This window comes from Manis pentadactyla, chromosome 11, assembly GCF_030020395.1.
Source record: "Manis pentadactyla isolate mManPen7 chromosome 11, mManPen7.hap1, whole genome shotgun sequence".
NCBI lineage: Eukaryota > Metazoa > Chordata > Mammalia > Pholidota > Manidae > Manis > Manis pentadactyla.
This window is the reverse complement of record NC_080029.1, coordinates 47,309,773-47,337,412: the sequence shown is the minus strand read 5'-3', so window position 1 is coordinate 47,337,412 and position 27,640 is coordinate 47,309,773. Positions and strand designations below refer to the sequence as shown.

The following is a 27,640-nucleotide window of genomic DNA, read 5'->3' as shown; positions in this document are numbered from 1 at the left end:
AAAACAAAACAAAACAAAAACAACCCCCTGTGATGGTGAACCATGACTCTTAGAAGTCAGACTCAGAGCCCTGCTGTGAGCTGGCCCCATCCTCTCTAATACCTCCTCCTCTGTGTCATGCTCCTGTCTGTCACTGTGCTCTACCCAAACCTTACTTTTCAGTCTCTCTCACAGGTCAAGAACTTTCTTGCTTTCAAGCAAGTTGTTCCTTCTTCATCCATTGCAAATCTAGCTCCTTCTCTTCCTTCAGCTCTCAGCTTAAACATCACTTCTTAGAGAAACCTGCTTTGGACATCCAATTAGTATTGCTCTTCCATTATTATCTTTCCTTCATGGTATTCATCATACTTTATAATTAATTTGTCTGTTCACTCTGGGGTCAAGAACCACCCTTACAAAGGAAGTAAGCCTCTCTGGGTCTCAGAGTATGGCCCACAGTACAAACTCAGAAAATATCCACTTAAGGGATGACCCCTTGTTTCTTTACCGAGCAAGGGAAAATTGGAATGGAGGTGGGGAATAGCCTTGAATTTTAAAGATCACAGAGGAAATGGGCCTTAAATTTGGGGGAGAAATGAAAGAAGCAGGGATTTCAAGAAAAATTAAAAATAGTAAACAAAGCAGAGTGGAATTTTGTTGTTTGATGTGTTATCCACGTGGGGGCACTGCAAAGGGATAGCCAGGCCCACTTTTCATTTGTGGTAGGTGGGAACAGGTTAGTGAGTGAGTTAGCTAGCTAGCTAATTTGGTGCAATGCCTGACTGGTACTTCACTCACCACCTACTCCCAACCTCTGGTTAGCTGAATGGTTTGGATTCTGTCATTGGCTACCAGGGACTGAGGAGGAAGGAAATACGCTTCCACTTCAACAGTGGTCACCTAAGGTGTCCTCTGTGCAGAAAACAGAGGTGTCCAGAGCCCCACTCAGATTTCGTTTAATACAGTGATGTAATTCTCATTTCCACTACTGGATCCTATTTTGTGGTTGACAGTGTTAGTGTAGAATGCAGATAACCAGATTGATTTCTTAAATGTATCTACTTCATTCTGTTCCTAAACATCTTGAATTTCTGAACTAGGAAACATTAATCTATAAGACATACTTCATTCAGTTGTCAGTTTTGTTAATGCTGATTTGTAAAGTACCTGAAAGGTGGTTGTGAGTGGTACATCATAACTAATGTAATGATAAAGATATTAATATTGTGGATTTTCTTCTGTACTGGCTATGTAGATTTTCATGGAAAAGAAAATTGATATCGTTATAAATATCTCAGGCAGCTGTTCAGAATAGTGTTATTCGAACTTGAGAAATGAACAGGCCTCATGGGAACAAGATATTCTTACGGATATCTAAGAATATGTTAGCTGAAGAGTTGACTTGCTTAAAGTCTCTTTATGTAAAAATACCTTTTAATTGTGAATTATGATGAGAAATGAGTAGTTAGAAGTGATAACTGTTTTAAAAACAATTGTGGATTTGAGGACCCCAGTTTAAGAAATATTGGAATATATACCAGGTAAGAGAGTGAAGCCAGCATAATTACTCATCACCACCAATGGAACATAGTGCTATAGTCCTGTCTGTCCCCCTCTACACAAATACGCAATCATTAGAACAATGTGGAGAGTTCACTAGAAGAGGTGGCAACAAGGAGACACTTAACTCTGATTGAAAAGGACAGAAATCTTCCTGGAAGATATGATATTTTTTATTAATAAAAAATAGATCAATGATACACAGCCTTATAAAGGTTTCATATGAACATTGTGGTTATAACATTCACCATATTATCAAGTTCCCCACAAACAACCCATTTCAGTCACTTCCCATCAGCACAGTAAGATGCTATAGAGTCACTACTTGTCTTCTCTGTGCTATACTGCCTTCCCCACACCCCCCCTACATTATGTATACTAATCATAATGCCCCTTAATCCCCTTCTCCCTCCCTCCTCACCCACCCTCCTCAACCCTTTCCCTTTGGTAACCGCTAGTCCCTTCTCAGAGTCTGTGAGTTTGTTGTTACACTCCACAAATGAGGGAAATCATTTGGTACTTGTCTTTCTCTGCCTGACTTATTTCACTGAGCATAATACCCTCTAGCTCTATCCATGTTGTTGCAAATAGTAGGATTTTTTTTTCTTCTAATGGCTGAATAATATTCCATTGTGTATATGTACCACCTCTTCTTTATCCATTCATCTACTGATGGACACTTAGGTTGCTTCCATATCTTGGCTATTGTAAATAGTGCTGCGATAAACATAGGGGTGCATATGTCTTTTTGAATCTGGGATTTTGTTTTCTTTGGGTAAATCCCTAGGGGTGGAATTCCTGGGTCAAATGGTATTTCTATTTTGAGTTTTTTGAGGAACCTCCATACTGCTTTCCACAATAGTTGAACGAATTTACATTCCCACCAACATGTAGGAGGGTTCCCCTTTCTCCCATCCTCGCCAGCATTTGTTGTTTCTTGTCTTTTGGATGTTGGCCATCCTAACTAGTGTGAGGTGATATCTCATTGGGGTTTTAATTTGCAGTTCCCTAATGAGGATATGATATTTGAATTGAGTTTGAAGTCTTTGCAGGACTTTCAAAAGCAGGTGGAGAAAGGGAAAAAAATCCATTCTAGGCAGAAAAAATCATTATATGCAAAGATAGTGGTGAACAATACCATGACTCAGTTACCGCAGATTGTCTTGTGGTATTTGAAGTGCAGGACACACATGGCAGGACAGTGGGTAATGAAGCTGTAAAGATAGAAGTTAGACCGCAGAGGGACTTGGTGCTCTGGGTGGAGGAATTTAAGCGGGGGAGGGCCAGATGATGTCAGCATACACTGAAAGCAGCAGGGCAAATGAATGGGAGGGGGTCAAAATAAGAAGCTTGGAGACAAGAAGTTATTTTTATAGCTTTATGTGAAGATGAGGAGTGTCTGAACTAAGTAATTCAAATGGGAATGAAAAGGCAGGGGAATTTTGAGACATACTATTGGAGTAGAATTGCTAGGGATTAGTAAAAATTGGATATGGGTTTGAAAGTGAGAGAAGAGTCTAGGATGAATCCCAAGAGTTTGTCTTGGATAACAGAGTAGTTTACAGTGCCATCAAACAATATGAGGAAATAATGAGGAACTGGTTTTGGGAATAAGCTAATAGCTTAGTGTGAGGCATGACATCTTAGTTGCTGGGAGATGTTTATTGTTAGAAGTATGGAACAAGGGCTCAAATAATGAGGTCAGAGCTAGAGAAAAAAAATTCTGGAAATTCTTGGTGGTCCCTACACAGAGAAGGTTGCTGTCCACATGTTTAGTCCTTTTCACTGGGCCTAGTAGTTCAAGGTCAAGTCTTAGGTATAGAAGAGGTTGTGCAGTAGGAGTTACAGGAGGAGAAGAGAGCCAAAAATGAGACCTTAGGATACCTTAATGTTTAAGAGATGGATGAGGGGAAAGAACTTGCAGAGAAGACTGAGAAGTAGGCAGAACAGGTGAACTTAGTTGTCTTGAGGGTGGAGAGGGTGGTGCAGAGACAAGAAATGTAAATCAGAGCATTGGGAATTTTTCAAGTGTCAGAAATTAATAGGAAGTAATGGGTCCTTTGGGAATTTATACATCCCTTCCAAAGCCAGTAGCTGTATCTTGTCCTAGGAATGTAGACCTGATGTTGCCAGATCTTCTGATTTTTTGAAAGACACTGGGAATTTTGATTTTTATGCAAAATCTTTTATCAAATATTCACTCAAAAAGAAAAAAAGAAAAAAAAATTTGTATGACCTTTTTTTGGTAGAATCTTTGAAATGAGAAAACTGGATAATGGCACCATAATTGGATATGCATTATTAGAGAAGATTAAATTTCTATACAAAGCTGCATAGTAAACCAAAAATGGAAGAGCTTTATTTGATGATGCTATTTTCTGGGGTTATTCTATCAAATGTATACTGTTGTTAGACATCTGAGACTCTAAAAGAAATAAATGGCTATAAGATTTTAGGTTTTGTATATACAAGAATGTGTAAAAGGAACTTTTCCAAGATGGAAGTTTCTGATAAACTCTATTCCAACTATAATTTATTATTATTTGGCATATCTGACTATTACCTCTGTTCAGTGTAGCTTTAGCTTACCATTTCTTTTTTTGGTAGAGAGCCAGATTGTAAATATTTTAGGTTTTGTGATCTCTGGTGTGACTACTCAGCTCTGCTGTTACAGCACAAAAGCAGCCAGTATGTAAATAAATGGGCATGGCTGGATTCCAATAAAATTTTATTTACAAAACCAGGTGGCAGACCAGATCTGACCTGTAGGCCACAGTTTGCTGACTCTTTAAGGGATATTTCTTAAACTGGAAAACACAGAGTAGTGTACTAGCACACCAGCATGATGAAATAGTCTTGATTTGTACCGTTTGCTGATTTCTGTAGAGTAAATACTCCCAATGCAATGGGTGATTTCAAGCTACTAGCAGTTTAGCAATCAGATTGCAGAATTCCTGAATATTTCACAGTTGGCTCTCTTGAGCTGGTTGGAGCCAATTCAAGCACACCACTGGGGCTACATACCCCTGGCATATGGGACAGTGTACTGGCAATAGGTAGAGCCAAAGAAAATATAAGGAGGAAAAAAGCATAGCTTTTTTTTTTTGCTCACACATGAATAAGCAAAATTAGTAGAATATCCTTTTCCATACTCACTGATATTTTTTTATATTGGACATAAATATTTTGTTGTCTTTTTTCAGAGTTTTGAAGTTTGTTTTGGCAAACAGGGTAGAGTTGTTAGTTGTGGATCAACCTGATATTTTCGAGGATTATTTTAAGTTTTGTTAAAGTATGCCTAGAATAACCTTCACTCTAGGGCTAGTTTAGCTTTTGTACTAAGCCTTGATTCCAGGGTATGTTGATTACCCTATGGCTCAAGAGGGCTCTACTCCAACTGGGCAGACTATCTCCCAGCCCTGTGTGTGTGCTGAGCACGTTCAGATGATAGTGCTGGTAGCTGTTGATGTTCAGCCAAAGGCTCAAGAAGACCCCTGTGAAGACTTTGGAAGCTCTTTCTCTGTATAGCTCCCTCCTTTCTGGTACTTTGCCCCACAAATTCCAGTTCCCTCCCATCCCTAAAGTCCAATCTCTGTCTCCTCAGTTTAGTGGGACTGCTGTGCTTTCTTTGAGTTTTCCTTCCCTGGGTGTAATCTCAAAATTGCCACCAGGTAGGAAGCTGGGGCAATTGTAAGGCTCATTTTATTTGCCTTCTCTGATCAGTCTTCCCCTGACAGTTGTCACAATGTGTAAAATCAGTTGTCTCCTACCTTTCGTCCAGGCTTCTGGTTGTTTACCAGTTCTTTGTGATGAATAGTGGAGCTCAGCATCTTTACAATGTTGAATCTTCCTATCCTTGTTTATTTATTTAGATCTTCTTTGATATTTTAAATAAACTTCAAAGTTTTCTCTATAAATTATCTCAACAGAATCTAACATGTAGTGTTGTGTTTATTCCCAAGTGTTCCTACTATAATGCCAATACAAATGATATCCTTTAAAATTTTTAATTTTCTACCTACTAGTTGCTAATATAAAGGAAAAAAATTAATTTTGTGTACTGACTTTTCTATCTAGTAACTTTGTATATTGATTTTTTGATCCAGCAATTAGAGTATTAATTATTTTGATTACTTAGATATCATTTTCAAATAAGAATGATAGCTTTTAATATATATATATATATGTATATATATATATATAGTTTTTAGTAACTATATATTTCTTGCACTGCTTCACTGTTTAAAGCACTCCAGTGCAATGTTGAATAGATACTCCTTTCTGTTTCTAGTTAGGTAAGATTTTTAAAAGTCACAAATAAATGTTGAATGTTGTCAAATTTTTTTGCATCTGTTGAGATATTTGTATGGTTTTCCACTTTAGTCTGTTAATATGGTAAATTACATTAATTTTTTTTCATATGTGGAACCAGCTTTATACTTTTGAAATAAACCCAACTTGATCATGTTAGATTTTCCTTTTTATACTTCTTCCTTTTATATTTCCTTGATTTGCTTTGCTATTATTTTGCTGAAGATTTTTGCAGCTATGTTTGTGAATGAGATTGTCCTGTAACTGTCCTTTTTCTTACTCTTCCTATGAGGTTCTCACTTACATATTACAGTAGCCCTGAAACGTTTTGGAATAGTTTATTTCTTGACTATCTGATAGAACTTGCCTACTAAGCCATTTAGAACTGGAATTTTCTTTGTTTTGAACCTCTTTATTGCTAGTAGTGCTTTTTCCTTAGTTTATCTTGTTTCTTAGCCATCTTTTGGTTAGGATTTCATCTAGTCTGGCAATCTTACCTTTTAACTGGAACATTTAATCCATTATCATTTAATATCATTTCTCACCTATTTAGACTTAAATCTATCATTTTATTTTGTTATTTTTATGTGTCCATTTCTTTTTCTCTCTTTCATTGAATTGTTTTTGGATTGATTAAGGTTTTTTGAATAATGACTCCATGTTTTCCCCTTTATTTGGAAGTTACAGTACATTGTTTCTATTCTTTAGTGGTTACTAGAAATTTCAGCATGCATATTACCTTATCAAAGTCCTAAACTAAACAGTACTTTATGTTTGGTATAACGTAAGAACCTAAGAGCACTTTAACTCCATTTTTCTTCCTCATGATTTATGTTTTAATTACGTCTTTTCAAATTTTACTCCTTAAGTCATTATTATTATTTTGTACCTATATTTACCAATAGATTTGCCCCTACTTTTTTGCATCTCGGACTATAGAGACTACTCCTTTGGTTAATAACAAACTTTGCGTGTCCTTCACAGCTGTCTGTTGTTTCTCATGATGCCTTGTTTCCTGTGTGGTTGGTTACTATTTTCACTATTAGCTGCTCATTTCCATGAAAATTATTCTTGGTGATTCTGTGAGGCCTCAGATGAAGGTGAATTCCTTCAAAGAGTACTGTACGTACTTCTGCCAGGTGTTAGCATTCTACCTTACCAGGGCCACTTCAAAACTGTAGCTTGAGGTGTCAGGAATCGTCAGGTGATGTTTTAAACAATATTTCAAATGTTTATTAAGCATTTTTAGTTATCAGTGGGAGGGACTGTATAATTGAGTGTTTTATTACTGAAATGGAAGACATTCTCTACATTTTATTCTAATTTTTTTTAAATTGTAAAATATACACAACAAATTTACCATTTTTAAGTATTCAGTTCTGTTGCTTTAAGTACATTCACATTGTTGTACAACCATCACTACCATCCATTTCCAGAACTTTTTTCATCAACCATCACTACCATCCATTTCCAGAACTTTTTTCATCTGCCAAATTAAAACTCTGCCTTAAAGACTAACTCCCCATTCCCTCCTCCCCAGCCCCTGACAATTACCATTTTACTTCTGTCTTTAATGTATTTGACTATTCTAGGCACCTCATATAAGTGGAATAATGCAGAATTTGTCCGATGGGTTGGCTTATTTCATTTAGCATAATGTCTTCACATTTCATCCATGTTGTAGCACTTGTCCTTCTAAGAGTTTTAAAGTGATTTTTTTTCATAGTTAGGTCTGTAATTCTCGTAGGATTGGTTTTTGTTGAGATGTGAGGTACAGATCTAAATCTATGCCAGCACGCTTCTCCTATTTTCCCAGTGCCATTTGCTGATATTCCGTTCATTTCACATTGATACGTAATGTCACCTTTGTCATATATTAAATATCCATATAAATGTAAGCCTGTTTCTAAGCCATTTTACAGGGTTGTCTATTCATTTTATACCAGAAAAGAGTATTAGTTATTCAGGCTTGAAAATAATTCTTAATATCTGGACCGCTCTACCTCAGAGGTCTAGGTTTTCCCAGCCTCAGCCCTGGTCACAGGGAACTGCTACAGTCCTGTAGACAAGGGTGGGAGAGGAGCACTGTGTCAGGTCTGCAGGCCGAGAAGGTAAGCCACTTGCTTTTTCACTTTGCTTGAGCCTGCGGGTCCTGGTGCGTTCAGTGCAAATGTTTTGTTTCTACTGGATTGCTGGAGATGCTACAGGTTATAGCTGCGTGGATCAGAAAGCACTCACTTCACGGCACTGCTTAGACCGAGTGCCTGCTGGTGGCCCATCATCTTCCCAGGGCCTGTTAACTTTCTCAAGAGTTGAAACATTCAGCTTATCCATTTAGTGAATATTTCTTGAATGCCTACTATATACTAGCACTATGAATGTAGTAACAGTTCAAATAGACAGTCTCCATTCTTATGATATTTATATTCTAGTTTATTATAGTTTTATCTAGTTTGTTGGGTACAGTGTTTTACTAAAAAGTACTAAGTTCATAAAAATCCTACGTGATTATTAGTGAAATTTGGTCCCTTACTAGTCTTTGTGCTCTACATTTCAAATATTTCTTAAGGCATATTAATTTTAAAAAATGCTTGATTTCTGGTGATGAAATCTTCAACAAATATCAGTGTTTTAATGAGCATAGCATTAACTGAAAAACAATATTAAAGGTATCTGCATAATTGAGGCCAAATGTATGACAGGCAAAAAAGTCCTGTAAGAGTTCAGCACACTCTGAACACATCTTCACACTGCATCCTTCTGGAAGGTACCTTACCCCAAACAATGTGCTTCCTTACTTTCTCTGTGAAACAGGCTGGGTTAAAAACAAATAATTTTGTAAACAGTCTTACTAATTTTAGTCTTACTAGCATATGTGAACTAGTCACACACACAGAAATAACTGAAAATTGATCTTTTGGATAGATGTGTGCTGGCTCAGGGTCAGGTACTGGCAGGAATCCCTTTGAATTCAGGTTTAAATTATTTCCTCTCAGAACCAAAAAGGTATCACAACAAACTGTAAAAAGTCTGCATAAGGTAAATGACTTAATTGTTCATCTTAATGCTGGTGGATGACTTACTAAATTGGCTTTTTAGCAGATTCAATTAACAACTAGAAGGCAGAACTAGCCATTTCTGTACAAGATTGCTGTAACTCCTATTTATCACGGAAGCCACAAGTTCTGTCAGGTTCTTGCATGCCATAGAAATAATGATGTTCAAGGTAAAAACATCATCACCAGTTATCCTTTTCTGAACCAGTTTTGACAAATACATCACAAGAAGAGACTGACAAAGAATCAGAGAGCATATTTAGCCCAATGTATGACTTAAACAATTCACCTTTTTTGCCAGATGACACAGACTGTTTACCAAAACGAGGCTGGAATTGTTGCACGCTGTCACCTCTTTCGCAATATTCTGTGTATATCTTATCAGGGATTGGTCTGCCATAACTCAGATTAAAGTATTATTGCTATTTGCATCTAAATCTTTATGTGCATCTGGATTCTCAGAATCCTGTGACACAAAAAAGAGAAAAAGAAATTATCTGCATGCTACACCTGATATTTGCTATTCACTCCCTTTCTTTGTGTCCAAATTTGATATATCCTCTAACCTAATACAATAAATGGGAAACTCTTTTCCTCTTTAATGTTAAATTAAAAACCATTTTTATTAGTAAAACAAAAAATGGCTATTGAGTAAATGCAAATTGGCATGAATTGTAATTGTTCTCCTGCAGCAGGTTGCTGTGGGCAGCTATTGGTGGACTGCTAAATATTTCTACCAGAGTGCCAGGATAAATCAGGGGGGCATGCTGAGGGGTTACCTCTACCTCAGTTTAACACGTCTGGTAATTTACCACATATTTTTACTGTAGTTTTCTCATCAGAATGGACAGGCATGCTGTATTTCATTTATTCCATAGCCATATATTAGTACCCAGTATCTTCAAGGCTCTGTGCTAGAATCTGTAACAGTAAATGACTAAATCCATCAGAGTATTCAGAAGTAAGGACTTTATTACCATTTTACATAACAAGAACTTTTTCAAATTTTCTTGTGAAAATTAACTAGGAAAGCCTATGTAACCTGGGACCTAGTAAGTTCACAATAAATGAGCTCTTCAAAGATGACAAATTATATGCAGTGTATAAAGGACATCAATGGACATTTGAGTTTTACCTGGATATTAGATATTAGAGCATTTTCTTAGGTGTGGCAATGACATTGGGTTATGAAGGAGAATATCCTTGTTCTTAGATGATGCTTGAGGAAGTATTTAGGGGTGAATGGTCATGATATCTACAACATAGTTTCAGTGTTTCAGGAATAAATCTAAAGAAGAATGTTAACCATGGTTAAATGTAAGTGGTGTAAGTTTATTGGTGCTCATTGTACTATTCTTTTCTTTCCAAACTTTTTGGGATGTTTAGAAGCTTCTAGAAAAAAGGGCTGGGAAAACTTTTAGTTCCTTCTTCTTGTTCCTGTTAAGAACAACTTATGATTATGCAATTCCCCCAAAGGGAATCAATTCCCAAAATATGAGTTGCAGATTGGAGACCATACAAATTTGAGAAAGTTTCAGGAAGGGATGTGTTTTTCTTTTAAATCTAAGTTATATCAATCAAGGGTAAACTCAGATCTGAGGCAATACTCTTCCTGAACTTTGTCACAACAATTATTTCAGTTTTATTTGCCTGAACTCTGGTTTGCCTTGTACATTCACCTTTGCCAAGGGAATTATGTCCTCATAGTCAGTAGCAAGCTCCTGTCAGTCCACACAAACTCTCATATCATAGCACCCCTGAAGGGAGGGATGGGTCCAAGATAATCAGAAGATGGACTTTGTGAGCTTACAGTTGAATTGGAAAGTTAAACATGATGCAGCTAAAGAACACTGTCAGAACAATCCAGAAAGTACAATTTAAAACAGTGTGGTTCCAAAGGGGTTTACAAGAGGAAGCTATTGCTACCTCACAGTGTGGAAATGAAGCTGTTATAATAACAGAGATGTTAACAGTGATTGCACTTTCATAGACTTCAAGGCTTTCCATATATAAAATTTTTCTTCAGGTCCAAGTAGATTCAAGGCACCACCCTGAAATTTTCTGATGCTATCCACATTTCCAGCTCAGGCATTCTTTTCCCTGAAGTTGAAGCCAGGGAGTGACATTGTGTCTCTAACCATAGACTCTTTTTTGACTGTGGTTTTCATCGAGAACCCAAAGCCCCCAAATGTAAATAATGCATCTAGTATACCAAATATAGATTGAATACTGCAATTAAGTAATTATGATATCTGTGGTCCTTAGAGTCAGACATAAGATAATGTCATTGATTTTTCTCAAGCAATAACTAAGAAAATGGTTGAGCTGCTAAAAAGTGATGGTAGAAAAAAATGAGCTAGATTTATATAGAGCTAAGAACTCTTACAGATGCTATGACAGATACATTTATAAAGTTTTGTCCTGCCTTAAGGAGGTGATTTAAAATTCTGATACATTTATTCAACCATCTTCTGCTAATATAAAATTTATTAACTTAATATTTTGCTGAAGACTAGAGATTCATTTTGAACTACAGGAAAAAAAAAAATCTGTGTTTCTTTTTACCTGTAGGTGGTGCTGTGGATTGTTTTATGCAAGCACATGACAGCCTAATTTTGAAGTTGGAGAGAGTCCTAAAGATTATATACCTTATTTCAGATGAATAAACTCAGATCTACTGAAATTTTGTCCTGTTTAAAATAAAAATTCTGGTTTGAGGCATAGCTAGGACTAAAACCATTTTTTTGGTAAAATGCTTAATGTTTGATTTATTTGAGAAAAAAATCAGTCATTCCATAATTATTTTAAACAATATTATATTGTCGTGGCAGGCTTAAGAGTTTATTTCTCTTTATGGATTCATGAAGTTTTCTGTAGAGAAAGAAAACAATTTTCCCAACTTACATGAAAATAGATTGTTCTAAGGAAAGATAATTGGGTATCAGTATGTATACTTATAAATTACTAAAGAAGAACTCCCAGTTAAAGAACACAGAGGCAATTTGCTGAAAAGGAAATACAAATTGCTAATAGTTAATGTGAAAATATATTAAAAGTCACTACTAATCAAAATGCTCCTTTCTCCTTCCAGATAAGCAAAAAGTCTGTAGTGGTCACCTTCAGAGATACTGAGGCAGAGGTAAGACAGGCACCTCCCCCACGGGCAGTGGAGGTGTGAATTGGTACAGTTTTTCTGAAGTTAATTTGACAGATGTTATCAAGAACCTTAAATTGTTCAAACTCTGACCTAATTCAACTTCTAGGTTCCTTGCTGTAGGAATAATCAGAAATATGGACAGTGATTTATATACAAAGATACTGATCACAGCATTATTCATAGGGTTTATAAATAAGAAAATCATTACATTAATCAGGATATGGTTATATAGGACAGCCATTTACATACTGCTTACAGATAATTTTAAATGACATAAGAAGGTGTCCATAATATTTTACTGAATTAAAGAGGAGACTAAACTCTATAAACATGATACTGTCGCAACTATATAAAAATATCACCATATTTGGAGAAAAAGAATGAAAAACAGGCAAACATTAACAGGTTATCTGGATGTGAGAAGAATGCATGCTATTCTTCTGTTTCTCCCTGTGTCTTCAAGTTTTCTATGATGTATACTCTCTCCTAAAATATAGTAAGTACATTTAGAGACAGAAAAAATTATTTTTCAAAGGGAATAAGTGGCCTTTTGAGTGATTTCAAAACCTGTCACTCTGTTGACTGTGGCTGAGCTTTCTGCCTTCCCAGTTTGCTGCCTTGTGCTGGTGGCCAGAGTGGGGAAACCCTACGGCGTCATTTCCCAGAGTCAGGGTAACTGTGTCTGATTCACTTTCCTTTTTAACCTTTGATTAAGATTGAGAAAAGGTCTCAACTTCATTTTAGACAGTAGTAAATAATCTGCAGGACTGAACAAACCTCCCTGAATGTAGGTCGTCTACTTTTCTTCTTCAAGATTTTCCTTCTCCCTTCCTTTATTCTATGGTTTTTATTGGCTCAGTTTTAAAAATCTATTTTTGTGCATTCTAGTTTCTAAAATTCACATTGTTTGCTAACTAATATATAAAGTTCACACATTCAGATGTTTTGCTAGCTGCTCTGAAGTTCATTCTTGAATTGGTTACTGAAAGTTTCTGTTTAATTGAAATAGCCTTTTGCTAGTTCCCAATTGCCCTTCATTCTTGTTCTAGGAAGAAGGGTTGGCTCATCTGAAACTTCCATTTTAAATTCAGATTGTCTTGTAATGATGCAATTCATAAAAAGCATATTCAGTGTTATGTAGTGAAAAAAGTTTAGGGTTAACTGCCAGAGACCTTGACTTTTGTCCTGGGGATTGGTTAGGAGGACAGTGAGGTAGGAACAATTTAGCATTTCCATCTGACACTAATTACTTGTGTGATCTTTGGCAAATTATTTATCTTCAGTTTCTTGGACAATGAAAGTAAGGTGGTAGCCCAGGTGACCTATGATTCATGATCTGACAGAGGAGCAGAATATTCAAAATTGAGCAGAATATTAAAATTGGTAACTCCGGGCCACAAGGTTCCTACCCATCTAAGATACCTTGTGACTCTGAAATGCTCTTCTGTTCAGTATCCCTTCCTAACAGTGTGTATAGCAGGAATGGCTTGGACCCTGGCTTCTCAAGTTTGCTCCCAGATCCCATAGTTTAGAGGTCATTGTTTACTTCTGTTTTCATAGCCACTCCAACAGGGCACCCTGTAAGTGTTGGAGCTGGTGCATGGGCACTGCTGTGAACTCCTAAAATGATGTCTGTGTCAGCCGTAGCCGTGAGCACATCTGGAAGGACACAGCGGCCATATGCACGAATGTTCCTTTGTTTTTCACACAGAAATGTTAGAAGAAACTCTGTTACATCACGATTTCCTAAATCTTCCCATCCAGAGCCTGCCTTAAAGTAGATGAAATACATAGCTGGCTACCTACAGGGCGTGATTTGAGGGGACAGCAGACAGGGTGCTTCATACAAAAAGACTCCACTGCCTGCTAGTTGAACATTATTGAGCTTAACTTTGGCTCTTGAAAGCTACCACGAATGCTTTAAAAACACATCTTTTAAAAAATGGAAAGAAAGATAAACTTAGGAGAACAGGAACACTCAGAGTACAGTAGGTCAAGTTCAAACTAAAACTTAAGTGCAGCTCCAGTGAGACTTTTAAGAAAATATCTCAGTGTACGTGTCCTGACCCAGGGCATCTGTTTAACTCCACAAATAGTACATTAGCATCTTTATGTGTTCCAGTACAGTCCAATGTTATCAAGTGTCCAGGCTTTAATAGTATGTCACAAAGTCATCTCTCAGTTTGCCCATTCATGTTTGAGTTGCTGTTGAAAAATAGATTTCAGGTTGAGATTTACTCTGTGCCTGTTTTTAAAATTATTTCTCTGATCTGAGTCATACTCCATTTTTGGCCTTCACTGTGTTTGTAGGCAAACTTCTTATTTACCTCTGGGGTACTTTGTTTTAACAACTGCATTTAAAGCCTTTAATAATGAAACATTACATTTTTAAACAAGAAATTATGAAAATATTAAATATAGGAGAAATTTCTATGCCTTAGCATTGTAAACTGTAAACAATATACAGGAGGAATTATTTATTTTCTCTCAGAGTTCTTAGCACTGTTCATAGTTTATAAACATAGTGATGGTATAAGCTTATAAGTTTATAATTTTAAAATTAGTTTAAGTTAATTAGCGATGAAGACAAAAGTAGATTCCAAGAAAACAATTCTGAGCATCCCAGATAGGTAGTGTGATGTGACCTAGTTTGACCATAGTTTGCCTAGTGAAATTTACGATGCACTTAACCCATTTTATTGCTTTTTCTATGATTCTTCTTCCTCCTTTACATTAAAAGTATTCTCTGAAGTTCTAGATACTTTATCCATTTGTTCAGCAAATCCTTTGTTGGGACACACGTTGTATTCTGGGCACCACACTTGTGCCTGAAGTCAAGAAGATGAGGAAGACCAAGCCCCTCTCAGCGTCAGAGGGAGACGAGGACGGTTACAGCATAATAACACACAAGAAATGTGCTTGAGGTTCCAAGAGGCCTCGTGGAAAGGAGCTCCCAGTTCTGCCTGGCAATGTCAGGGAAGACCTCCCTGGAGGGAACACCCACCCAAGGAACATCCAATGCCATCATGATGTACAGAGGGAGAGAGCAGCAGATGTGGCATGTGCTTGCCGCAGGGTACCCAGCCCAGCCTGAGAGGTTCTGGGAAGGTGCCTGGAGAAGGACCCCCTAAGGGTTGGGGGAAAAATATAGAACAGGAGAGTCTTCTAGGAAGGCAGATCACAGGCAATGGCACAAAGTTGTGTAACTTATTCAGGGACTGGCAAGTGGTTCAGAAAGGCTGGGAAACAATTTGTGTGGGGAGTCAGAGAGGGAGGGAGTAGATGGATATAAATTTGGGAATGATAATGGAGCTGGTACTTACTGAGTTTATACTATGTGCCATGCACCATTCTAAAAACTTAGCATGAGCTCATTTAAGCCTCATATAACTTTATGAAATAGTTGCTGTTATTTCCATTTTGCAGAAGAGGACATTGTGTGGCATTAAAATATGTTCACAAATTCTTTGCTTCCCTTTAAGAAGTAGACCCTAATTCCTCTCCTCTTGAGAGTGGACTGGTTAATGACTTACTTCTACCTAATAAAATATGGCAGAAGTGACAATTTGTGATTTCTGGGACTACATTGTAAAAGGCTTTGTGGCCTCCTTGCTCTGTCTCTTGGGTCATTCACTCTGGGGGCAGCCAGCTGCCATATGATAAGGACACCTAAGCAGCCCTGTGAAAAGGCCCACATGGCAAGACATGGAGCCCTCCTGCCAACAACCAGGGTGGGGGGCTGTTTTGGAAAGAAGGACTTCCAGTCCCAGTCAAGCCTTCAAATGACTCAGCCCAGCCTTGACTGTAACCTCATGAGAGATCCTGAGCCCAGAATGACCAAGCTAAGCTGCTCCCAAATTTCTGATCCCTCAAAAAACCCTGGGATAATAGCATTTATTGTTTTAAACTACTAATTTTTGAGGTAACTTGTTATACAGCACCAGATAATTAACACAGACAATAAGGTATCAACATATTAAGTGACTTTTCTAAAGTCACATAACTCATAAGTTACAAATTTAAAATTTGAGGCACTCAACTCCAGAGTCTATGCATCAAAACCATACTATTCTGATTGGAAAAGTAGTTGGGGGCCTGTCTCTGGAGGTCCAGAGCTTCTATTACACTTACTTACATACTCCCTCCCTCTCCCCATCCCTCTCTGCCTCTTTTTCTCTGTCTCCCTCTCTCTCCCTCTCTCCCTCCTTCTTTTTCTTTTTTTAGGACTTAATCCTGGCAGTGATAGGGAACCACCGAAAGCAGTTGCATTTTAGAAAGATCCTTTGGTGTAGAGGCCTGATTGTAAAAGGGGCTACGACTGGAATTAGAACAATGTCAGGGAATGGCAGTAACCCAGCAAGGGAAAGAATAGTGAGATCCTGAACCAAAGCATGGGATAGAAAGGACTAGCCAGGTTCAAGACATATTTAGGGGTTGGACTCGAAGGACTCTTAGGTCGCTGGCTGGATATTGTGGTGCTGGCCTGTGAGAGGCCAGGAGGAGGCAGTAGAGGGGCTTTCAGGACTGAGTCCATCCTGGTGGCACATCGTCTGGGTGGGGAGGAGGATGTTGGCAGCTGGTGGGAGAGCAAGGTAGGGTCATGAGAAGTTGCACCGTGGGCATGGTACATTTGAGATGCTTTTAAGACACTCATGGGATCTCTGCAAGGTGGGGTCCCAGCTCCATGGGACTGGCACTGCAGGGGAAAGGTCTTGTGAGCGGGGACCTGGGGGCCATCAGCCCACCCTTGGAGGGTGCTGGAGCGATGGCATGGCTGACTGCCCATGGGAGGGCATGTGCGATAGGAGCTAGAGGCGGGGCCTAACCTGGAGGGTGAAGGGGGTGCCGAGAGAAGCCAGAGAAGGGAGAGCCAGGAGAAAACAGCATCAGAAAAGCTGAGGGGAAAGGGTTTTTAAGAAAGAGTATTTAAGTGTTGAGGGCAGCCTCCATATCTGATAGATGCCACTTTCTGGGTGCATGAAATCCAGCCACTGTGACTTCTGGGCCTGCCACTTGAAAGAATGCCCTGTGAACATTCTTGCCCACTGCCCTCTGGGGTTCTGGAAGGCTCCCTACAACTCTAGAAAGTAGCTGCAAGTTTTAATGAGGGTCTGATGGCTCCTGTGGAGACAAAATTTTCTTTCTCTTGTGGAAGAGCTATTAGTGTTAACAGCAACAACAAAAAGGAGGCAAAGGCCTGGGACTCCAAATTTTTTCCTAATTTTTTTTAAGATTGAGTTTACAGATGCAATTTGAAAAGTTAACATGGATTAAGCTGAGATTTTTAAAAGGTCTTCTTCAATGACATAAGCTTCTTTCAATTCCAGGTGTTCTAATGGTAACTTCATGGCATCCGGGACTCATTATTTTTAAAAGTTGTATTTAAATTAAATGAAATAATTTCAGTACTTAAACTTTTTTAGTAATTAGATATACAGATTAGATTCTCTTTTTAAATTATGCTTGAATTTTCAATTAAAACCATGCAGTCATAAAGTAATGGGTCCATAATAAAGTTTCAAGAGTATGAAAATTTTATAAACTAAAAAATACTGAGTTAAAAAAATTAAATTCTGTGGCTTTCATTTTTAAGGCAAACAAATTTCCCACATATTTAAATAATTAAGACAATTAGAAAATTGTAAACCAAGCTTTCAATTCTGTAGCCCTTCATAGTATGAAAGCTAAATTGTAAACCTGCTGGATTTACTAACCAAGGATGCTCATTTAGTGGGGCTAAAACCCTATAACATAATGCTACTTACTGGGGGCTGGTTTTGTTTCTCTTTCTTAAAACTCTCAAAAAGTAAAAAGACTGGGAAGAAAACAGTTAATTGAGTCCACCTGGAAGAAAGTCCCATTCCTCCAACGGAAACCTTCTTATCCTGAAATTTCACCTCTTTCTTTGTCTCTGAAGCCCCACGCTTTTCCAAACCCTTATCACCTGCTTTGAACTCCTGTGCTCCGTACTTTGGTATTGAGGCTTTCATTGTCATTTTAATTTATTCTGTAGTTATTTCATGGGTACTTAATACAAGTTTGTCTTTACAGTTTACTCTTTGTGAAGACAGGGAATACTCTAGGCTTCATCTCCATTTCCCCACCTTGGCTTAAATAATGCTGATCACTAAACATCCTGTTGCCAGTACTGTGATAGTTAATTTACGTGTCATCGTGGCTAGGCTGTGGCACCCACTTGTTTGGTCAAACACCAGTCAAGATGTTTCTGTGAAGCTATTTTTCAAAGATAGTTAACACTTAAATCAGTAGACACTGAGGAAAGCAGATTACCTTCCATGTGAGTGGGCCTCATTCTAGTTGAAGGCCTTTAAGAGCAAACATAGAAGTTCCCTGAAACAGAAGGCATTATTCTCAAAGACTGCAACAGAGACACCCTGCCTGAATTTCCAGCCTGCTGCCTTCAGATCAGACTCCAGACTGCAAAGTCAGCTCTCTGAGTTTCCCCCCAGCCTGCTCACCTGTGAGAAACACACTCACTGGTTCAAACTCAATAAGTGGACACAGAAACAGAGAGAACAACAGAGCGAGGCTTTAATGACACTTTTGCTAGATTGTGTGTCTGGTGAGCAGGCACACCTGGGGCCATTGGCACCAAGTAATTTATTCTTTAGTACATGAGTCCCTCCCTTGGTTCCTCATTGGCTGAGTACTACTGGGTTCACATTCTTTCCCAGATGTCGCCTAAGCCAATTATATCCACATTGGGCCTTCTCTTACATTTGCCTTAATTTCATTGGTAGGTTTAAAATATACCTACAGGTATAGCCAGGTCCTTACCAATCCCCCACTTTCAGCCTGAACAGCTTCCTGGCATATTTTTCCTCCACATGGCCCTTTGTTAATACCTTACTGTTAAAATGTTTAAACATCCTGGTGGGAATAAAGCACATTTAGGTTTTATGCTTTTTCTAATGTACCCTTCAGATTTCAGGCTGCCCAGTCCCCACAACCACACTGGCTAATTCCTTCAAGGCTCATTCTCTCCTACTGGTTCTGCTTCTCAGGAGAACCCTACTGTTAAGTATGAAAAATCTATGTTAAAGGATAGAGCTGACTCTAAGAGATTTCAGTGGACTGTACAATTTTTCTAGTAATTCCCTGAAAAAAGTATCATCTAGTGATCGATTTGCAAAAGTGATACATCTTAAAAGAGCCTTACAGATTTTAGCCAGTCAACTGCTGTCCCTATGTCCAAACCATAGTAAGCTCATGCCTCACTGATTTTTTTAAAAGACATTTTATTTGGAAATAAGTTCAAACTATAGAAATGATGCATGAATAAGGATAACATAAAGAAAACCCATATACCCTCCACTTGGCTTCATCTAGTTTACCCATTTACTTTATCATTGTGTACACACAGTTTCTTTTTCTGAATGCTTTGAGAGTAAGTTGCATACACTGTAAGTCTTTACTTCTAAATGCTTCGGTATATATCCCTAAGAATACGGGCATTCTTTTTTATTATTTTTATTTTATTTTGGTATCATTAATCTACAATTACATAACGAACATTATGTTTACTACACTCCCCCCATCACCAAGTCCCCCCACATACCCCATTCCAGTCTCTGTCCATCAGCGTAGTAAGATGCTATAGAGTCACTACTTGTCTTCTCTGTGTTATACAGCCCTCCCTGTGGCCCACTTCATTATACATGCTAATCATAATGCCCTCTTTCTTCACACCCCCTTCCTCCTCCCTTCCCCCCCATCCTCCCCAGTCCCTTTCTCTTTGGTAACTGTTAGTCCATTCTTGGGTTCTGTGAGTCTGCTGCTGTTTTGTTCCTTCAGTTTTTTCTTTGTTCTTATACTCCACAGATGAGTGAAATCATTTGGTACTTGTCTTTCTCTGCCTGGCTTATTTCACTGAGCATAATACCCTCCAGCTCCATCCATGTTGTCGCAAATGGTAGGATTTGTTTTCTTCTTATGGCTGAATAATATTCCATTGTGTATATGTGCCACATCTTCTTTATCCATTCATCTACTGATGGACACTTAGGTTGCTTCCATTTCGTGGCTATTGTAAATAGTGCTGCGATAAACATAGGGGTGCATCTGTCTTTTTCAAACTGGAGTGCTGCATTCCTAGGGTAAATTCCTAGAAGTGGAATTCCTGGGTCAAATGGTAAGTCTATTTTGAACATTTTGAGGAACCTCAACACTGCTTTCCACAATGGTTGAAGTAATTTACATTCCCACTAGCAGCGTAGGAGAGTTCCCCTTTCTCCACATCCTTGTCAACATTTTTTGTTGTTTCTCTTTTGGATGGTGGCAGTCCTTACTGGTGTGAGGTGATATCTCATTGTGGTTTTAATTTGCATTTCTCTGATGTCTAGTGATGTGGAGCATGTTTTCATGTGTCTGTTGGCCATCTGAATTTCTTCTTTGGAGAAGTGTCCATTCAGTTCCTCTGCCCATTTTTTTATTGGATTATTTGCTTTTTGTTTGTTGAGGTGTGTGAGCTCTTTATATATTTTGGATGTCAACCCTTTATCGGATCTGTCATTTATGAATATATTCTCCCATACTGTAGGATGCCTTTTTGTTCTATTGGTGGTGTCCTTTGCTGTACAGAAGCTTTTCAGCTTGATATAGTCCCACTTGTTCATTTTTGCATTTGTTTCCCTTGCCCGGGGAGATATGTTGATGAAGAAGTTGCTCATGTTTATGTCCAAGAGATTTTTGCCTATGTTTTTTTCTAAGAGTATTATGGTTTCATGACTTACATTCAGGTCTTTGATCCATTTTGAATTTACTTTTGTGTATGGGGTTAGACAATGATCCAGTTTCATTCTCTTACATGGAGCTGTCCAGTTTTGCCGACACCAGCTGTTGAAGAGGCTGTCATTTCCCCATTGTATGTCCATGGCTCCTTTATCATATATTAATTGACCATGTATGTTTGGGTTAATGTCTGGAGTCTCTATTCTGTTCCACTGGTCTGTGGCTCTGTTCTTGTGCCAGTACCAAATTGTCCTGATTACTGTGGCTTTGTAGTAGAGCTTGAAGTTGGGGAGCGAGATCCCCCCCTCACTTTATTCTTCCTTCTCAGGATTGCTTTGGCTATTCTGGGTCTTTGGTGTTTCCATATGAATTTTAAAACTATTTGTTCCAGTTCATTGAAGAATGTTATTGGTATTTTGATAGGGATTGCATTGAATCTGTAGATTGCTTTAGGCAGGATGGCCATTTTGACAATATTAATTCTTCCTAGCCAAGAGCATGGAATGAGTTTCCATTTGTTAGTGTCTTCTTTAATTTCTCTTAAGAGTGTCTTATAGTTTTCAGGGTATAGGTCTTTCACTTCCTTGGTTAGGTTATTCCTAGGTATTTTATTCTTTTTGATGCAATTGTGAATGGAGTATTTTTCCTGATTTCTCTTCCTGCTAGTTCATCGTTGTTGTGTAGGAAAGCAACAGATTTCTGTGTATTAATTTTGTATCCTGCAACTTTGCTGAATTCAGATATTAGTTGTAGTCATTTTGGAATGGAGTCTTTAGGGTTTTTATGTACAATATCATGTCATCTGCAAATAGTGACAGTTTGACTTCTTCTTTACCAATCTGGATGCCTCGTATTTCTTTGTTTTGTCTCATTGCCGTGGCCAGGACCTCCAGTACTATGTTGAATAACAGTGGGGAGAGTGGGCATCCCTGTCTTGTTCCTGATCTTAGAGGAAAGGCTTTCAGCTTCTCGCTGTTAAATATGATGTTGGCTGTGGGTTTGTCATATATGGCCTTTATTATGCTGAGATACTTGCCATTTATACCCATTTTGTTGAGTTTTTATCATGAATGGATGTTGAATTTTGTCGAATGCCTTTTCAGCATCTATGGAGATGATCATGTGATTTTTGTCCTTTTTGTTTATGTGGTGGATGATGTTGATGGATTTTTGAATGTTGTACCATCCTTGCATCCCTGATATGATTCCCACTTGATCATGGTGTATGATCCTTTTGATGTATTTTTGAATTCAGTTTGCTAATATTTTGTTGAGTATTTTTGCATCTATGTTCACATGGGATATTGGTCTGTAATTTTCTTTTTTGGTGGGGTCTTCTCCTGGTTTTGATATTAGAGTGATGCTGGCTTCATAGAATGAGTTTGGAAGTATTCCTTCCTCTTCTATTTTTTGGAAAACTTTAAGGAGAATGGGTATTATGTCTTCTCTATATGTCTGATAAAAATTTGCGGTGAATCTGTCTGGCTGGGAAGTTTTGTTCTTGGGTAGTTTTTTGATTGCTGCTTCAATTTCTTTGCTGGTAATTGATCTGTTTAGATTTTCTGTTTCTACCTTGGTCAGTCTTGGAAGGTTGTATTTTTCTAGGAAGTTGTCCATTTCTTCTAGGTTTTCCAGTTTGTTAGCCTATAGGTTTTCATAGTATTCTCTAATAAATTCTTTGTATTTAGTGGGGTCTGTAGTGATTTTTTCTTTCTCATTTCTGATTCTTTTTATGTGTGTTGATTCTCTTTTTCTCTTAATAAATCTGTCTAGGGGCTTATCTATTTTGTTTATTTTCTCAAAGAGCCAGGTCTTGGTGCATTGATTTTATCTATTGCTTTATTCTTCTGAATTTTATTTATTTCTTCTCTGATTTTTATTATGTCCCTCCTTCTGCTGACTTTGGGCCTCATTTATTCTTCTTTTCCAATCTCAATAATTGTGACTTTAGACTATTCATTTGGGACTGTTCTTCCTTCTTTAAATAGGCCTGGATTGCTATATACTTTCCTCTTAGAACTGACTTCACTGCATCCCACAGAAGTTGGGGCATTGTGCTGTTGTTTTCATTTGTCTCCATATATTGCTTGATCTCTATTTTAATTTGGTCATTGATCCATTGATTATTTAGGAGCATGTTGTTAAGCCTCCATGTGTTTGTGAGCCTTTTTGTTTTCTTTGTACAATTTATTTCTAGTTTTATGCCTTTGTGGTCTCAGAAGTTGGTTGGTAGAAGTTCAGTCTTTTTGAATGCACTGAGGCTCTTTTTTGTGGCCTAGTATGTGTTTCCTTTGACTGCTTTTGTGCATAGTTCATTTTATTTTTTGCCTAGTATGTGATCTATTCTGGAAAATGTTCCATGTGCACTTGAGAAGAATGTGTATCCTGCTGCTTTCAGGTGTAGAGTTCTGTAGATGTCTGTTAGGTCCATCTGTTGTAATGTGTTGTTCATACCCCTGTGTCCTTACTTATTTTCTGTCTGGTGGATCTGTCCTTTGAAGTGAGTGGTGTGTTGAAGTGTCCTAAAGCGAATGCATTGCATTCTATTTCCTCCTTTTATTCTGTTAGTATTTGTTTCACATATAAGTGATCCTGTATTGGGTGCAAATATGTTTATAATGGTTATATACTCTTGTTGGACTGACCCCTTTATCATTATGTAATGTCCTTCTTTATCTCTTCTTACTTTCTTTGTTTTGAAGTCTAGTTTATCTAATACAAGTACTACAATACCTGCTTTTTTCTCCCTATTGTTTGCATGAAATATCTTTTTCCATCCCTTGACTTTTAGTCTGTGTATATCTTTGGGTTTGAGGTGAGTCTTTTGTAAGCAGCATATAGATGGGTCTTACTTTTTTATCCATTCTATTATTCTGTGTCTTTTGATTGGTGCATTCAGTCCATTTACATTTAAGGTGATTATTGAAAGATATGTACTTATTGCCATTGCAGGCTTTAGATTCGTGGTTAACAAAGGCTCAAGTGTAGCTTCTTTACTATCTAGTCATCTAACTTAACTCGCTTATTAAGCTTTTATAAACACAGTCTGATGATTTTTTGTTTCTCTCCCTTCTTATTCTTCCTCCTCCATTCTTCATGTTAGGTGTTTTAATCTGTACTCTTTTGTGTTTCCTTTGATTGCTTTTGTGAGTAGTTGATTTTATTTTTTGCCTTTAGTTAGTATTTGGTTGGTCTGCTTTCTTTGGTGTGATTTTATTTTCTCTGGTGACATCTATTTAGCCTTAGGAGTGCTCCCATCTAGAGCAGTCCCTTTAAAATATCCTGTAGAGGTGGTTTGTGGGAGGCAAATTCCATCAACTTTTGCCTGTCTGGGAATTGTTTAATCCCTTCTTCATATTTAAATGAAAATCGTGCTGGATACAGTGTTCTTGGTTCAAGGCCCTTCTGTTTCAGTACATTAAATATATTATACCATTCTCTTCTGGCCTGTAAGGTTTCTGTTGAGAAGTCTGATGATAGCCTAATGGGTTTTCCTTTGTAGGTGACCTTTTTTCTCTCTCTGGCTGCCTTAAATACTCTGTCTTTGTTTTTGATCTTTGCCACTTTAATTATTATATATCTTGGTGTTGTCCTCCTTGGGTCCCTTTTGTTAGGAGATCTGTTGGCTTCCATGGTCTGAGAGACTATTTCCTTCCCCATTTTGGGGAAGTTTTCAGCCATTATTTCTTCAAAGACACTTTCTATTCCTTTCTCTCTCTCTTCTTCTTCTGGTATGCCTGTAATGCAAATATTGTTCTGTTTGGATTGGTAACACAGTTCTCCTAATATTCTTTCATTCCTGGAGATTCTTTTATCTCTCTCTGCCTCAGCTTCTCTGTATTCCTGTTCTCTGATTTCTATTCCATTAATGACCTCTTGTACCTCATCCAGTCTGCTCTTATGTCCTTTCAGAGATTGTTTTATTTCTGTATTCTCCCTCCCAACTTGATCCTTTAGCTCTTGCATATTTCTCTGCAGGTCCATCAGCATAGTTATGACCTTTATTTTGAATTCTTTTTCAAGAAGATTGGTTAAATCTATGTCCCCAGGCCCTCTCTCAGGGTTTGTCTGCGTGATTCTGGACTGGACCAAATTCTTCTGCCTTTTCATGGCGATAGAGGTTGTCATAGGCAGGTAGCATGTGTATTAGCTGAGAGAGCAAAGTCCCTTCCTGCTTGCTGGTCACCTTGCCCTTCTCCACTGCCTGTGCCAGTTACCCGCACACTGTGAGTAGTCTCCAGGTTAATTTCCTGAGCTGCGGTGGGCTGGGAAGCCCAGAGCCATGCGGGGAGAGGCAGGCACACTGGGTGTGCTCTCTTGCGAGAACAGCACCCCTTTGTGCCTTGCTCCAGCTTCCTCTGCCTGCTGGGCAGCTGCGTGCTAGCGGCTGCATTTAGATCTGGCCTGGGCAGCTGCATGCCTGGAGGAGGCTTTCAGCAGCTGCTGTGGGTGTGGCTGCTCCCTGGCTGCTCTGCCAGGGCCACGCGGGTGGGGGAATGAAACGCAGGGTGCTTATCACCATTAGGGGCTTCCGAGCTGTGCTGCTACCCAAGGGTTTAGGACACCTGAAGTTCCCTGGGATTCCCAGCTGCTGGGCTGAGTGTTCTGGGATTATTCCATCCAGCTATGAAGCCCCTGTCCCTTTAAGACTTTCAAAAAGCACTCACTTTTCTTTTGTCCCAGGGGAGCCGGCTGCAGGGACCTGCTCACAGGTTTTTTCCATTTCCCTAGTATCCAGCACACCATGCAGCAGGTGACTGCACTCCCAGAGCAGATTACTCATACAGGTTATTTAGCAGTCCTGGGCTTCCACTCCCTCCCCACCCCAACTCCTTTTCTCCTGCCAGTGAGCTGGGGTTGGGGGAGCGATCACATCCCGCCAGGTCATGGCTTGTATCTTACCCCCTTCATGAGAAGCTGTGTTCTTGCAGATATAGATGTAGCCTGGCTGTTGTCCTGTATCCTCTGGTCTCTCTGTTAGGCATAGTTTTATTTGTTGTATTTTCAAAAATACATTTGGTTTTGGGAGGAGATTTCCACTACCCTACTCACATTGCCATCTTCCCAAAAAATGGAATAGGGGCATTCTTTTACTAACCCAGTATAGTTCTCAACTAAAGTAAATTTAATACTGATATACTATCTCTATTCCATAATCTGTATTCCAGTTGTATTCAAGGGTCTAATATTGTCCTTTAAAGCATTTCTTTTCTTTAGAATAGGGTCAAGTAATCATGTCTCTCTAATCTGGAACATTTCCACAGCTTTTCTTTGTCTCGTATGACCTCAGTGCCCTCAGTTTTGATGCAAAATTTCCAGAGAAACTGATTGTTCAGCTAATGCTAGCTTTAAGAGAACTCAGAGTTGGAGATAAATCAATGTAAGATGTAATTTTTTTCCTATGATTTAATTAGGATCACCCAGAATTCTGGAAGTGAAACACATATCGTAATAACACCCGACTGAATCAGCCCAGCAGACCATCATTCTCTAGGTTGCTCTTCTCACCTAGGTTTTCCTCTCTGCCCTGGGCGCAGTGGGTGGGTAGGACAGCCTGTGCACTGAGGTTGTGTGACTGAGCTTATTCTGACTTAGATCTGAGCTTGGGAATTCTTAGAACCAGATCTGTTTTTCACTTCAGTAATTTATGACATAAGAGAAAACTAAGAGTTTGAGTTTTTTAAAAAGTTAATGAGAAAACATTGAAGTCACTTGGAACAGACTTTTCCAAAATAAGTTCCCTTCAGCTTTATTTAATATGTTTTATAAAAACTAATATAATCAAGCTGGATTTAGCCCATAACAAGCTCTGGCTTTTTCTTTCTTTCTTTTTTTTTTAACAGAGGGGAACATTTGATTAAATTACTAGCCATCTGAAAGTATTATTCAATGGGGAAAAACCCATTAGATACATAAGGACCAATAGTATTAAATAGTTAATTGGGAACAAAGAATCATATGATGTAATATAGCTAACTAAGAAAAAGAGTTCTTCATTTTTAAAAATACACTTTATGCAATGTCATTATAGTCTAGTTAAAATCACTGTCATGGTCCTGTTTTAGTCCAAAAATGGAATTCATATACTGTATCATGTGGTATCTTCTCTTTGGCTGACTCACTGTCTTGGCATGTTTTTTTTTCTGCAGATAACTATAGAGATGGTTCATGTCATATTTTAGAAAAATGTCTTTGGACAGCAGGAGGGAGAACACAATTAAGGAGACTTCTGAATTATTAGATTTTTTAAAATAGAGAATATGTTTAAAGACATTCTTGTGACCAATGAAAGTAATTTAGTTTTTTTAATAGGAAAAATATTAAATGAGAACTTGACGTGGTGTACACAGGGTTGTGTATGTTTAGGTGGTTAACAATTAGCTGCTTCCCAGTCAGAAATCCTGAAGAAATAAATATTACTCTTGGGCAACAGAAAAATTTTATTTTACTTACAAAATTTGATGAATAAAATAATTGCCAATTTAAAAAATTGAATTTCATTCTCATTTAAAAACCAACTAATTGTGGGGCCTATAACTAATGTCAGGAAGTTAGTAATAAAGTTTATTAAGACAAATGGCTCAGTCAACACCCCTTGTTGTGGAAACCTGAATGGCATCAGGCCAAAAGAAGATCTGGTAGTACTGAGTGTAAAGCATCTCTGATGAAACAAAGGTTTCCAGAAATTTCTAAAACATTCCCATTATTTAGCATATAGGAGATTAGGTGTGATGCAAATGAAAGGCACTTGTTTTCTGTTAGTCAGAACCAACCAGGGCTTCCCTGGGACACCTCGACAAAGGACAAGCACACACTTCTTTCTCTT

At 38.2% G+C, this 27,640-nt stretch overlaps 1 long non-coding RNA gene across 2 annotated transcripts in view; it reads left to right on the top strand.

The window, feature by feature from the left end:
- Positions 1-27,640, top strand: part of LOC118927969 (uncharacterized) — a 64,067-nt gene that overhangs the window by 22,915 nt on the left and 13,512 nt on the right. Inside the window, exon 3 of one of the 2 annotated variants that reach the window (XR_008992492.1) lies at positions 11,998-12,906. The exons of the other annotated variant lie outside the window; for it this stretch is intronic. This is a non-coding gene — a long non-coding RNA (uncharacterized LOC118927969). Of the gene's footprint in view, positions 1-11,997; positions 12,907-27,640 lie in introns of those variants that run through there. 2 annotated transcript variants of the gene reach the window in all.